Genomic DNA, 11,321 nt, shown 5'->3' with positions numbered 1-11,321 from the left:
AAGAACTCCTAAGGGGCAAGTACGACAGATGAATCAGCAGTATAAGTGGAATGAATGCGTTCATTACAAATGAGCATGACGTCTGTATGTCGCTCGTGCTTCCTTTAAATACGCCAGCTTTGATAGCAACATTACACTCGCAGTTAGACTTGCAGTTATATGTGTACTGGGTCACTGCGTAGCACTCAGCTCGGTGATTGACATGTTAATCTTTATTAAGGATGTAACGCCGGAAATGCATATCCTCCTATTTCCATCTATTGCACTGCAAATTTTTTTCCTTATTTTGTCACCTGAAGATATGACATTTCTGTCTCTTTATATATTGTAATTGTTGTGAATATTATTTGTATTTATATGCTGGGTCTGGCCTACGGAAAACTATGCTATCGAACGAATACATCGATAGGTCGTGTGGAGAACCAAAGTGTTTAGGATCTTTGGTAGTGTTAACGCTGTCGCGTGGAGCTTCGCGAGTCTGGCTGGGGTGGTGCAGTGGAGCAGGTGTGTTGTGTGAAGCTCCCGCGGGTTGCCACGCGTTCGGGGTTTGGCAGCATGTAATTGCGCTCGACTTGCGATGATAGTTTCTGACATGGTGTCGCGGACGGGAAGCATTAGCTGGCGCACATCAAGAGCCCGTTTCGTCTGGTGACTGTGTCGAGAAGAAGGCGCGCCAACATCCAGCTTCTGCAACAGCGGCAACAGTGACTGTCGCCACCTCCTCGATCGACGGCTTCAAACCTTCAATCAACCAACAAGGAAGACTGGAAGCACGTAAAGTTTTAGAACTGTATGGCAGATCTCAGCTTTTTAAACTTTTAAAATGGTTGCATCACAAAATTACAGCAACTTAGCATGAATGTTTGTTGCTCATTGTCCCAATTGCATTGCCAAGCAGGGTCCCTTCCTTTTCCGAAATGAACCCGAGTGTCGTTGAAATTCAAACGCCAGCATTAAAGTAATATAATTCGATTTCACTGCTTTAATTTCAAAGTTCAGTTAAGGCATTCATAGCTGGCTACAATATTTAGATTACACAAGCACGAATTAAGAGTGCGAGCTTTGTTACCGTATTTTAGCTTACCTGTGACTGCAGCTCAGCTTGGTACGTACTAAATTTTACTACTGTTAATTGTTCAGAATCATTTAATTCAAGTTCAAAGTTAAATCTCTTCTTTCTAAATTGCGTAGATTCAAGTAGCTTTTGAAATGATTGTTGAGGTAGTCCAGGACTAACCGTATTTTACTGAATTTCTATGTGCTTCAGAAAGAAAGCTCACGATTAATTTCAGTCACTAAATTAAATTTCAATTTTCCGGTTTTATTAATTCTTTTGCTAAATTAAGTCAGAGTATAGCGAAATTTATTACTTCTGACAAACTTTCAGTTTTCACACTGCACGTGTCAACCTTCAGTTGCCACGCTTCTAGTGCTAATTATATGTGTAATAACCTTTCTTTTTCAGTTACTATAGTAATTGTCCTTAGGACTGGCGACCTTAATTTCCCCCAAATCTCAAATATCTAATTACCGCTAGTTAATTACTAACGTAACGGCCGCACATTTATTTTCTTTATTAACTTTACCCCTTTTCAAAATTAATTTCCACCAGTTTCATATGCATTTTTCCTTTCATTTAGATGTAACCCTTTCCTCCCTCTTTACCGACAAATTAACTGCGGTGACGATTGCTTTTCCAAAATTTCCGTTAGGTACACGCGGTTTAATTTTTCACTGTCATTAAGGTCGATAAGTGAGGGGGAGGTTACACGTGGCGACCTGGTGACAGGACAATCTTCGGATTTGAGGTTGTTCTGGACACGAATTTTGCATTGTGCAAATCTCGTAACAAAGTGCTGGTTACGAAATGGTCGATACTTCAGCGAGAATATTGGTGTGAGGAATCCTAATTAGATTTGAGATTTGACATTTATATTGAATATTATTAAAATGAGTGAAGTCAACAATTACCAAAATTTGGTAGACTTGGATACGGAACAATTGGTCGAACAGTGGAAAACGCGCACCGCGGTACCCATTGTTCAGGGGCAGGCGGCTAGCATGAAAGACGCGACCGCCGAAACGCAACAAAGAGCAGCAATGGAATTCCAAACTTTAGAAAATGTTTCAGAATTGGAAGTGAAAATCAAATCTGAATCCCTTGATGACGAACACGGGGGGACAATTAAAGAGGAAGCCGCTACGAAAGTAAAACTGGTAGTTTCCGGGAATTTAACTGATTTATTGAATGTTTTGATTAACGAAATCAAGAGTCAATCGGCAGAAATTAAAGCTCTGTCTGCCAAGCAAGAAGATCAGGCTGCCAAGCAAGAAGCTCAGGCTGCCAAGCAAGAAGCTCAGTCTGAAAAAATTGAACGAAAGTTAGAAAATCAGAACAAAGCTATTAATGTTGTTAACAACAATGTTGTAGTTGTTAACACAAAAGTTGATAAAATCAAAGAAGATATTGTTGTGATTAATACTGAAATCGGTAATCTTAAACAGGAAATGATGGGCGTTCAGGCGGAAATTGCGAGCATAAATACTCGTTTTTATTCCGAAATTAGCAGAATCGAGAAAAGTGTAGGAGAAGCAGTTGCTCCAATCATCGAGAATAAGGTGAGGAACAAATTCAATTAGTGAAAAAATAGGATCAAAAGAAGGTGGAAACTTTAAAGGCTTTAGTATCCGAAGTAGATACCAAAGTGACGAAGCAGTCTAATACCTGCGAAGAAAAAAAAGGGAAGTAGAAACGCTTGCGACAACCACTTGCCAAGTAATTACGAGAGTGTCGGAATTAGAAAAGAAACTTGACGAAAAACAGAGCTATGTGCCAATCTGTACACATAGTTCGGAATTGTTGACGAAAGAGGAGCGGTTCGACCCCTTGAAAAATAGCGGTATACACCCGACGGATTTCGTTAAAAATTGTGAAAGAGTTTTACCCAGATCATGGACTAATGAGAGAAAAATTAATGCGGTTATTGATGTGTTGGCTGGTGATGCCAAGTGTTGGGGCTTAAACCTCAACATTATGAACCTGACTTTTGACGAGTTTAAAAATTTGTTTCTGGCTGAATACTGGTCAGAGCAAAAACAGCAAAGTGTCTGGCGCGAATTTGTCGTATCGAGGCCTTTCGATGCGAATTCGCGCGGCTCGATGAAGGAGTTTTGTGAGGGCTGGATCCGCAAGTTGGAATATTTGCGTGATCGCCGCACGGAATCCGAAATAGACTGGGAACTCTACAAGAAGCTTCCAGATGATACAAAACGCTACGTAGGAAGCAATTACAGGACAATCAATGATTTCCTGGAAAGAGTTGAGGACGAGGACAATTGGCGCAATAATCGCGACAGTGGTAGAGGCCGTGGTAACAACAACGGGTACCACAGCAACCACAACAATGATAACTATGGGAATAATGCATACCGCAATCTTGGCAGCAATAACAATAGTGATTCGTGTCGTAATGACAATCGGTACAATGCAAATAATAACAGGAATGACGGAAACCAGTATCATATTAGCGTGATACGGGCTTCGCAGAATAGTAATAATGCCAGAGGGTGTGATCAGCCGCCTCAGCAGCATCCGGGGAGCGTATCTGCTGGGACGAGACAGGGAAACCATTAGCCGCGCCGGTGAGGGGCCGACCGGGCATGGAGAAATTTTGGAGGCCCAATAACAGGAGAAAACCCAGGTGTCATCGTTACGAAAATTCCGTATGGAATATTCAACGGTGGGAGAGTGTGCCAGTGATAAGAGAAAGGAGTGTGCCCACAAGTAGTAGATCAGCTGTAGACACAGCAGTAGAAAATACATTCACTGTCAGTGAGAACAATTTAAGTAGTGTTCCGGAAAACGATTATAAAGTGGCAGCTGTAACACCCACAGCGGAAATGGAGATTGAGTTTAAGAATGTTTCGCAATTGTTGAGAGAAGATCAGATGTCGGATAACACTAAGAATGTTTCGCAATTGTTGAGAGAAGATCAGATGTCGGATAACACGTCCGTCATTGAGCGAGGGGATGCAGAGAGGGATGAGGTCTGGTAAAGACAGGTCGGTCGCTTATACGACGAACTAAGAGATTATAGGGGCCTGTACGGGAGAAGTGTTTATGGGGAGCGCGGGCAGGATTTGCCGCGTCTCGTCCCACAGGAAGATAGTATTTGTGAAGTGATAGAAAGTTCTGGCCCTAACCGGCAGACTTTACCGAAAGTTATAGTGGTAGAAGTAGCCGATCCATCAGACGCAAACCTCCAGTTTAAACATTGCAAGAGTATTAAGGAGAAAGATTACGAAAATTTTAGTGATAGCCGGACACGATTGGTAGAAAAGCACATAGATTACAGCGTGTATGGCGTTAGAGCTGACATTATACGGTCAGACGATAGCAGTGTGGGTTGCGCTGATCTAGAGGAAGTAATTGCAGATACTACTGGGCACATTCCTCCAGGTAGACTGGCAGATGAGATCAATCTGACCAAAGAGGAATCAACGAAGGTGACAATTAATGAACTGATAGCAAAGTAACACTCACTAGTTGAAGAGTTACAGGAAAAGGGTTTCGGTATTGGAGGCGAAGCTACAGACTAAGCCTCAGGACAAATGTGTTGAAATTAAAACTGTATGTGAACAGAGGCTGAAAAGGCCGCCAGATAAGCCGGATTTAGGATCAAAGCCGGATGGTTTTTTTCTGGAATGACCTGGATGTAGACGAGGATTTACTGTGGGAAAATAAAGAAACAGTCGAGGACAAGTGTAGACAGATAGTAGTATCTGTTAATATGCACGACCTACAACTAAACGTGTTGATTGACACTGGTGCAGAATTGAGTGCTGTATCTGGGAAAATATTTGAGTTACTGAAAGACAGACCCGGCATCGTAGTTATGCCAGTAAGAGGAGTGAAAATTATCGGTGCTACTGGGAAGGCCAGTAAACCGGTCACAAAACAGTTTTTTGTCAACTTCGAGAAATGTGGGGCACGATTTGAACAAGAGTTTGTCGTCGTGCCAGACTTAACTATGGAAGTAATTATCGGGTTAGATTGCCTATTAAAGTACCGTGCAGTGATTAATTGCGAAAGCATGTACGTCACAAGATAAAACAATAGTAGTTAGCTTTGACGAGGCAGGAGACGGTGTGCATAGGCAATACCAGCCTATACACATTGTTAACTGGCTGGATGGTATTGATGTAGGTATGAATTTGAACTACTGTAATGTGAGGAATCTCGGCATTGGCAATAGTGTAGAAAGCGAATTGGAAAGTATTGTAGACAGTGTGTCAAACGTCGCACACGAACAAAGACGAGGCCTGTATGAAGCGATAATGAGGAATAAGAGTGTGTTTTCAGACAAACCGGGACTTGTGGAAGGATATAAATGCAAGTTTCATGTAATTCCGCACGAACCATTCTTCGTGAGACCGTATGCTATACCGCTGTCCAAAAAGGAAGCAGTGCAACAGGAGATAGATAAGATGATTGAATGGGGAGTGATTGAAAGAAGTATGATTCCATACAATAACGGTTTGGTCATTGTAGCAAAACGGGATGGTAGTGTGCATATTGTGATTGACGCACGCACGTTGAATAGGGTCGTTCAATGCGAAACAGACAGAACCAGAGAGTATGGAGGAGATTCTGCAACGTTTTCATGACGTTAAGTTCATGACTAGCCTCGATCTGACGGCTAGTTACTGGCAAATAGAACTCGAAGAAGAATCTAGGCCATACACTGCCTTCTTGTTCGCGGGCAGGTGTTATCAGTATAGAGTACTGCCGTTTGGACTTAATATATCTGTGTCCGTATTCATCAGGGCCCTAGATAAAGTGCTAGGACCGGCTTTGAGTTCAAGATTAACTATATATGTTGACGACCTATTGTTGGCCAATGCCACTTGGCATGACCATTGTGACCTGTTAGATGAAGTTTTTAGAGCATTGCGCCATGGCGGAATGACTCTAAAGCTAAAGAAATGCGAATTTGTGAAGCAGGAACTGAAATTTTTGGGCATGTAATTACCACTGCCGGTATTACGAAAGCCCCAGAGAAACTACAGGCAATAAGGAATTGTTCTTCACCCAAGTCTAGGAAACAGTTAAAAAGTTTTCTAGGGCTCACAGGACTTTACCGTAAATTTGTAAAAGGACAAGTGTTTAATGATGAAAATTTGAATAACCTCTTATGCAAAAATGTTCCGTTTGTGTGGACTGACGGGTGTCAGGCCGCTTTCGAGAGATTAAAAGACGAGTTGTTAAGATCTAGCATACTATTTCATCCTGATTTATCGCTACCCTTCCATCTGGGAACGGATTCGTCAAATTACGGGGTGGGGGTAGAACTGTTCCAAGAAGTTGGTAAAGGAGAGGATAAGGAACACTGGATGATAGCGTTCGCGAGTCAAACTTTATCAAAAAGTGAGCAAAACTACACGATTTCTGAGAAAGAGTGTCTCGCTATCGTGTGGGGATTCAAGAAGTTCAAGGGTTACCTATGGGACCATAAGGTGATTATTCATACAGACCATAAGGCACTCACTTATCTGAAGGATTGTAAACTGCTTCACGAAAGACTGACTAGGTGGTCGCTGTATTTACAGCAATTTAACTATGACATCTGTTACGTAAAAGGGACAGACAATTGCATAGTGGATGCGCTGTCGTGGTTGCTCGAGTCTAATCAAGATCTATTGAAAGATGAGGCAGATGGAGTGGTCAAATTATACTATTTTAAAGAAGTTGAGGGACGTAAATTAATAATGAACATCTGTAAGAATCTATGTCGCCATCAGAACGAGGACGGTTGTTCAAATATGGTGAAAACCCGATATGACGAAAGGAGTCCAGAAGAAGAGAAATTAAGGAAGTATTACAAGATATACGATCATATCTTGTACATACGTAAGGATGAAGATAGTAATATTTGGCGGGTATGCTGGCCCACCAAATACGTCACGGAAATAGTAGGCTACTACCATTTGGCGTATGGTCACTGTGGACCAAAGAAATGTACGGAAAAGCTGAGTGAAGTAGCGCATTTTAACAACATGTTAAAACGCGTTACGGACATAGTGAAAACTTGCGATTTATGTCAGAAGGTGAAGGTTACCAACTGTACGAGTCGTGGTCCTATGCAAAGTATAAGGCCTAACGACACCTTTGAATTACTGTGCGTGCACTTGTACGGACCTTTGCCCAAGTCATCAGGAAACTTTGCCTACATTTTAGTAGTGCTAGAAGCTTTTTCCAAGTTCATCAAACTATACCTGATTAGGAAAGCTACAGCCAAAGCGGTCTATAGCAAGCTTGTGAACGATTATTTTGTTCACGTTGGCAAGCCCAAGGCGACTCTATCAGACAATGGGGCACAATTTACTTCTAAGTTGTGGAATGAAGGCATGGCAAGTAATAGGGTCAAAGTGATCTATATTTCAGCTTACTGTCTGGCTGGAAATCCCGCTGAGAGGTATATGCGCGAGCTAGGCCGACTTTGCCGTACCTATTGCCATCACAACCATAGGGCATGGGGCAAATACATAGCAGTATTTGAGAGAATTATGAATACCTTGAGACATGAGTCTACGGGATTTTCTCCAGAGGAAATCCTGTTAGATGACAGAAGTAAAAGTTTAGTGGAAGAGATAATCAAATTCCCTCCACGGATTGACATTAGTATTGGTGTGAAAAAAGATCGTTTGCGAGAAATAATGAAGCTAAAAGCCGATGCTCGCATACGTCGTCATGACGCTAAAGCGCGTTTTGCTAAGTTTGCAGTCGGAGACTTAGTACTTGTAAAAACTCATGACAAATCGAATGAGATAGACAATGAAATCTCTAAATTTAAGTTTGTGTATAGTGGACCATATAAAGTCATTGGTATACCTCACACAAATGCTTATTGCTTAGAGTATCCAAGCTCTGGAAAACTATTAGGTATACGGAACATTGTAGACTTGAAATTGTACCAACCTAGGATTGATTAATACCACAGAAGGGTAATTTGTACAGTATGTAAGTATAGAGTGTAAGATTTAAACGATTTGCTAAATTGCCATGCTTCTGCCTGACCAAGAGGACATTAAAGAAGTTGTAATTAATAAGTAATTAATTTTACTAAATGATTTAAGAGAGAGTGATTATTTGTCAGTTGAAAAATCCAAGCTGCTAGTTTAAGTTTTCAGCTGAGTCACAGTAGATGAAGCAATGTAAACATGATTTTGTAACTAGCTGTAAGATTTCATGAACGTGTGTTTCACTAGTCATTGCCGATGTACTTAGACGCTGTTTTAAGTTTCAGACTAGTACATGCGTGTGATGATGGACAGTGTTGAGTTATCCACTGTGATAGTGTTAATGGACTTCTTGAGATTACTCGGGAGTGAGTTTTTCTGAAAGAATTCAGTGAAACGGACGTTCTGGAAATGCCGTTACACAGGCGAGTGAGATCAAGCGTGCCGAACAGGCGGGCGCAACAATACTGGCGAGGCGGAGACGCTGTCGGCTCTTGTGCCGCTGTCGGCATTCTTTGTACTTGCGGGTACGGAAGGCGGAGTTGTTTTTCTTCCCGGACAGCTGATGTGAAAGAATTTTGTTGTCAATATTTATGTTTTTGTTGATCTGCTGTATATTATTTTCTTGTTTAGTGTTAAGTGGACTCTCATGACGAGAATATTAATTATGAAAAGTATATAAAATACATATTCTATGTAATTAATTATTAATTTGCGTATTTTGATATACCTGTTTTTTATGACAATGTACTCTGATTAATTTTGTAAATAGTAGTACATTTCTTGATACTGTTAAGAATTTTGATTTTTTGAATAGCTAAACCATTTTCAATGTTTTCTATGAATGTTAATATGTTGTCAAGCTGTTTTATTTTGAGCAAGATGACAGAGTGGAATAAGATTAGCAGTGTGTCCACTCAATTATTATGGTCTAAAAATTAATTCATGGTTAATTAGACGAATGCTAAATTTTGTTGATGTTTTGAGCATATGCATTTCTGCTGTTTCTTTTTTGGGACATTTTCTGAGTCTGTTTAGGTTACACGAACATTCTCAGACAATGTGGGGCACGTGTAATGCCGGAAATGCATATCCTCCTATTTCCATCTATTGCACTGCAAATTTTTTTCCTTATTTTGTCACCTGAAGATATGACATTTCTGTCTCTTTATATATTGTAATTGTTTTACTGTTTGTGTATATATATATATATATATATATATATGCATTTATGTTGGTTTGTTTTGTGAATATTATTTGTATTTATACACTGGGTCTGGCCTAGGGAAAAATATGCTATCAGACGAATACATCGATAGGTCGTGTGGAGAACCAAAGTGTTTAGGATCTTTGGTAGTGTTAACGCTGTTGCGTGGAGCATGGGCAGAGGGAGAGTCTGGCTGGGGTGGTGCAGTGGAGCAGGTGTGTTGTGAAGCTCCTGCGAGTTGCCACGCTTTTGGGCTTTGGCAGCATGTAATTGCGCTCGACTTGTGATGATAGTTTCTGACATGGTGTCGCGGACGGGAAGCATTAGCTGGTGCACATCAAGAGCCCGTTTCGTCTGGTGACCGTGTCGAGAAGAAGGCGCACCAACATCCAGCTTCTGCAACAGCGGCAACAGTGACTGTCGCCACCTCCTCGATCGACGGCTTCAAAACTTCAATCAACCAACAAGGAAGACTGGAAGCACGTAAAGTTTTAGAACTGTATGGCAGATCTCAGCTTTTTAAACTTTTAAAATGGTTGCATCACAAAATTACAGCAACTTAGCATGAATGTTTGTTGCTCATTGTCCCAATTGCATTGCCAAGCAGGGTCCCTTCCTTTTCCGAAATGAACCCGAGTGTCGTTGAAATTCAAACACCAGCATTAAAGTAATATAATTCGATTTCACTGCTTTAATTTTAAAGTTCAGTTAAGGCATTCATAGCTGGCTACAATATTTAGATTACACAAGCACAAATTAAGAGTGTGAGTTTTGTTACCGTATTTTAGCTTACCTGTGACTGCAGCTCAGCTTGGTACGTACTAAATTTTACTATTGTTAATTGTTCAGAATCATTTAATTCAAGTTCAAAGTTAAATCTCTTCTTTCTAAATTGCGTAGATTCAAGTAGCTTTTGAAATGATTGTTGAGGTAGTCCAGGACTAACCGTATTTTACTGAATTTCTATGTGCTTCAGAAAGAAAGCTCACGATTAATTTCAGTCACTAAATTAACTTTCAATTTTCCAGTTTTATTAATTCTTTTGCTAAATTAAGTCAGAGTGTGGCGAAATTTATTACTTCTGACAAACTTTCAGTTTTCACACTACACGTGTCAAACTTCAGTTGCCACGCTTCTTAGTGCTAATTATATGTGTAATAACCTTTCTTTTTCAGTTACTATAGTAATTGTCCTTAGGACTGGCGACCGTAATTTCCCCCAAATCTCAAATATCTAATTACCACTAGTTAATTGTTAACGTAACGGCCGCACATTTACTTTCTTTATTAACTTTACCCCTTTTCAAAATTAATTTCCACCAGTTTCATTTGCATTTTTCCTTTCATTTAGATGTAACCCTTTCCTCCCTCTTTACCGACAAATTAACTTCGGTGACAATTGCTTTTCCCAAATTTCCATTAGGTACACGCGGTTTAATTTTTCACTGTCATTAAGGTCGATAAGTGAGGTTACAAGGAGATGTTGCAGTAAGGGCGGCCCATCCAGCAGCAGACGTGAGGGGACAGTACCAGCTCTGGTCCTCTCTGCTGCCGCTGTCAATCATCAAACCAGGATTAGCAGACATCGCGGCAGACTCGCTCGCCGCCAATGCTGACCACATTAGTGAGCCGTCGTTGAGATTGTGCGGGCCCTAGGCCCTGTGCATCCACCATCACAACCCGGTGAGCCGACGACGCTGGGGGACTGCAGCCCGTTCCGCCCGTCCACCGCGGCCGAGCTACCAGGAGGAGCAGGGAAGAAGACGGGGTGGGAGTACACTCCGCACTATGAGAATGCCTCTCGTGCCGTCAGTGCCGGGACTCCAACCTGGAGCCTCCTACACGCAGCAGGTTGCTGTCCGCCGGCCGGCCAGCCGAGCACCACCAGCCACGCGCAGCCGAAGTAAGGGCATTCCCTGCTATGTTATAGCACACGGCGCTGTGCTAGCAAGACTGGTGCGGCCCGGAGCTGGCGTCATCACTCCGAGTCAGCGAGGACTTGGGGAAGGTCGTTGATATCACCAAGCCACATTGTACTCGGTAGGAATAAAGATGTAATGAATTAATAATGTTTCTTTGGTGTTTCTGATGCGTCC

The sequence above is a fragment of the Schistocerca cancellata genome, chromosome 6 (assembly GCF_023864275.1).
Source record: "Schistocerca cancellata isolate TAMUIC-IGC-003103 chromosome 6, iqSchCanc2.1, whole genome shotgun sequence".
In the NCBI taxonomy this organism is placed as follows: Eukaryota; Metazoa; Arthropoda; class Insecta; order Orthoptera; family Acrididae; genus Schistocerca; species Schistocerca cancellata.
The sequence above is the reverse complement of the archived record's forward strand: the minus strand, read 5'-3'. Positions refer to the sequence as shown.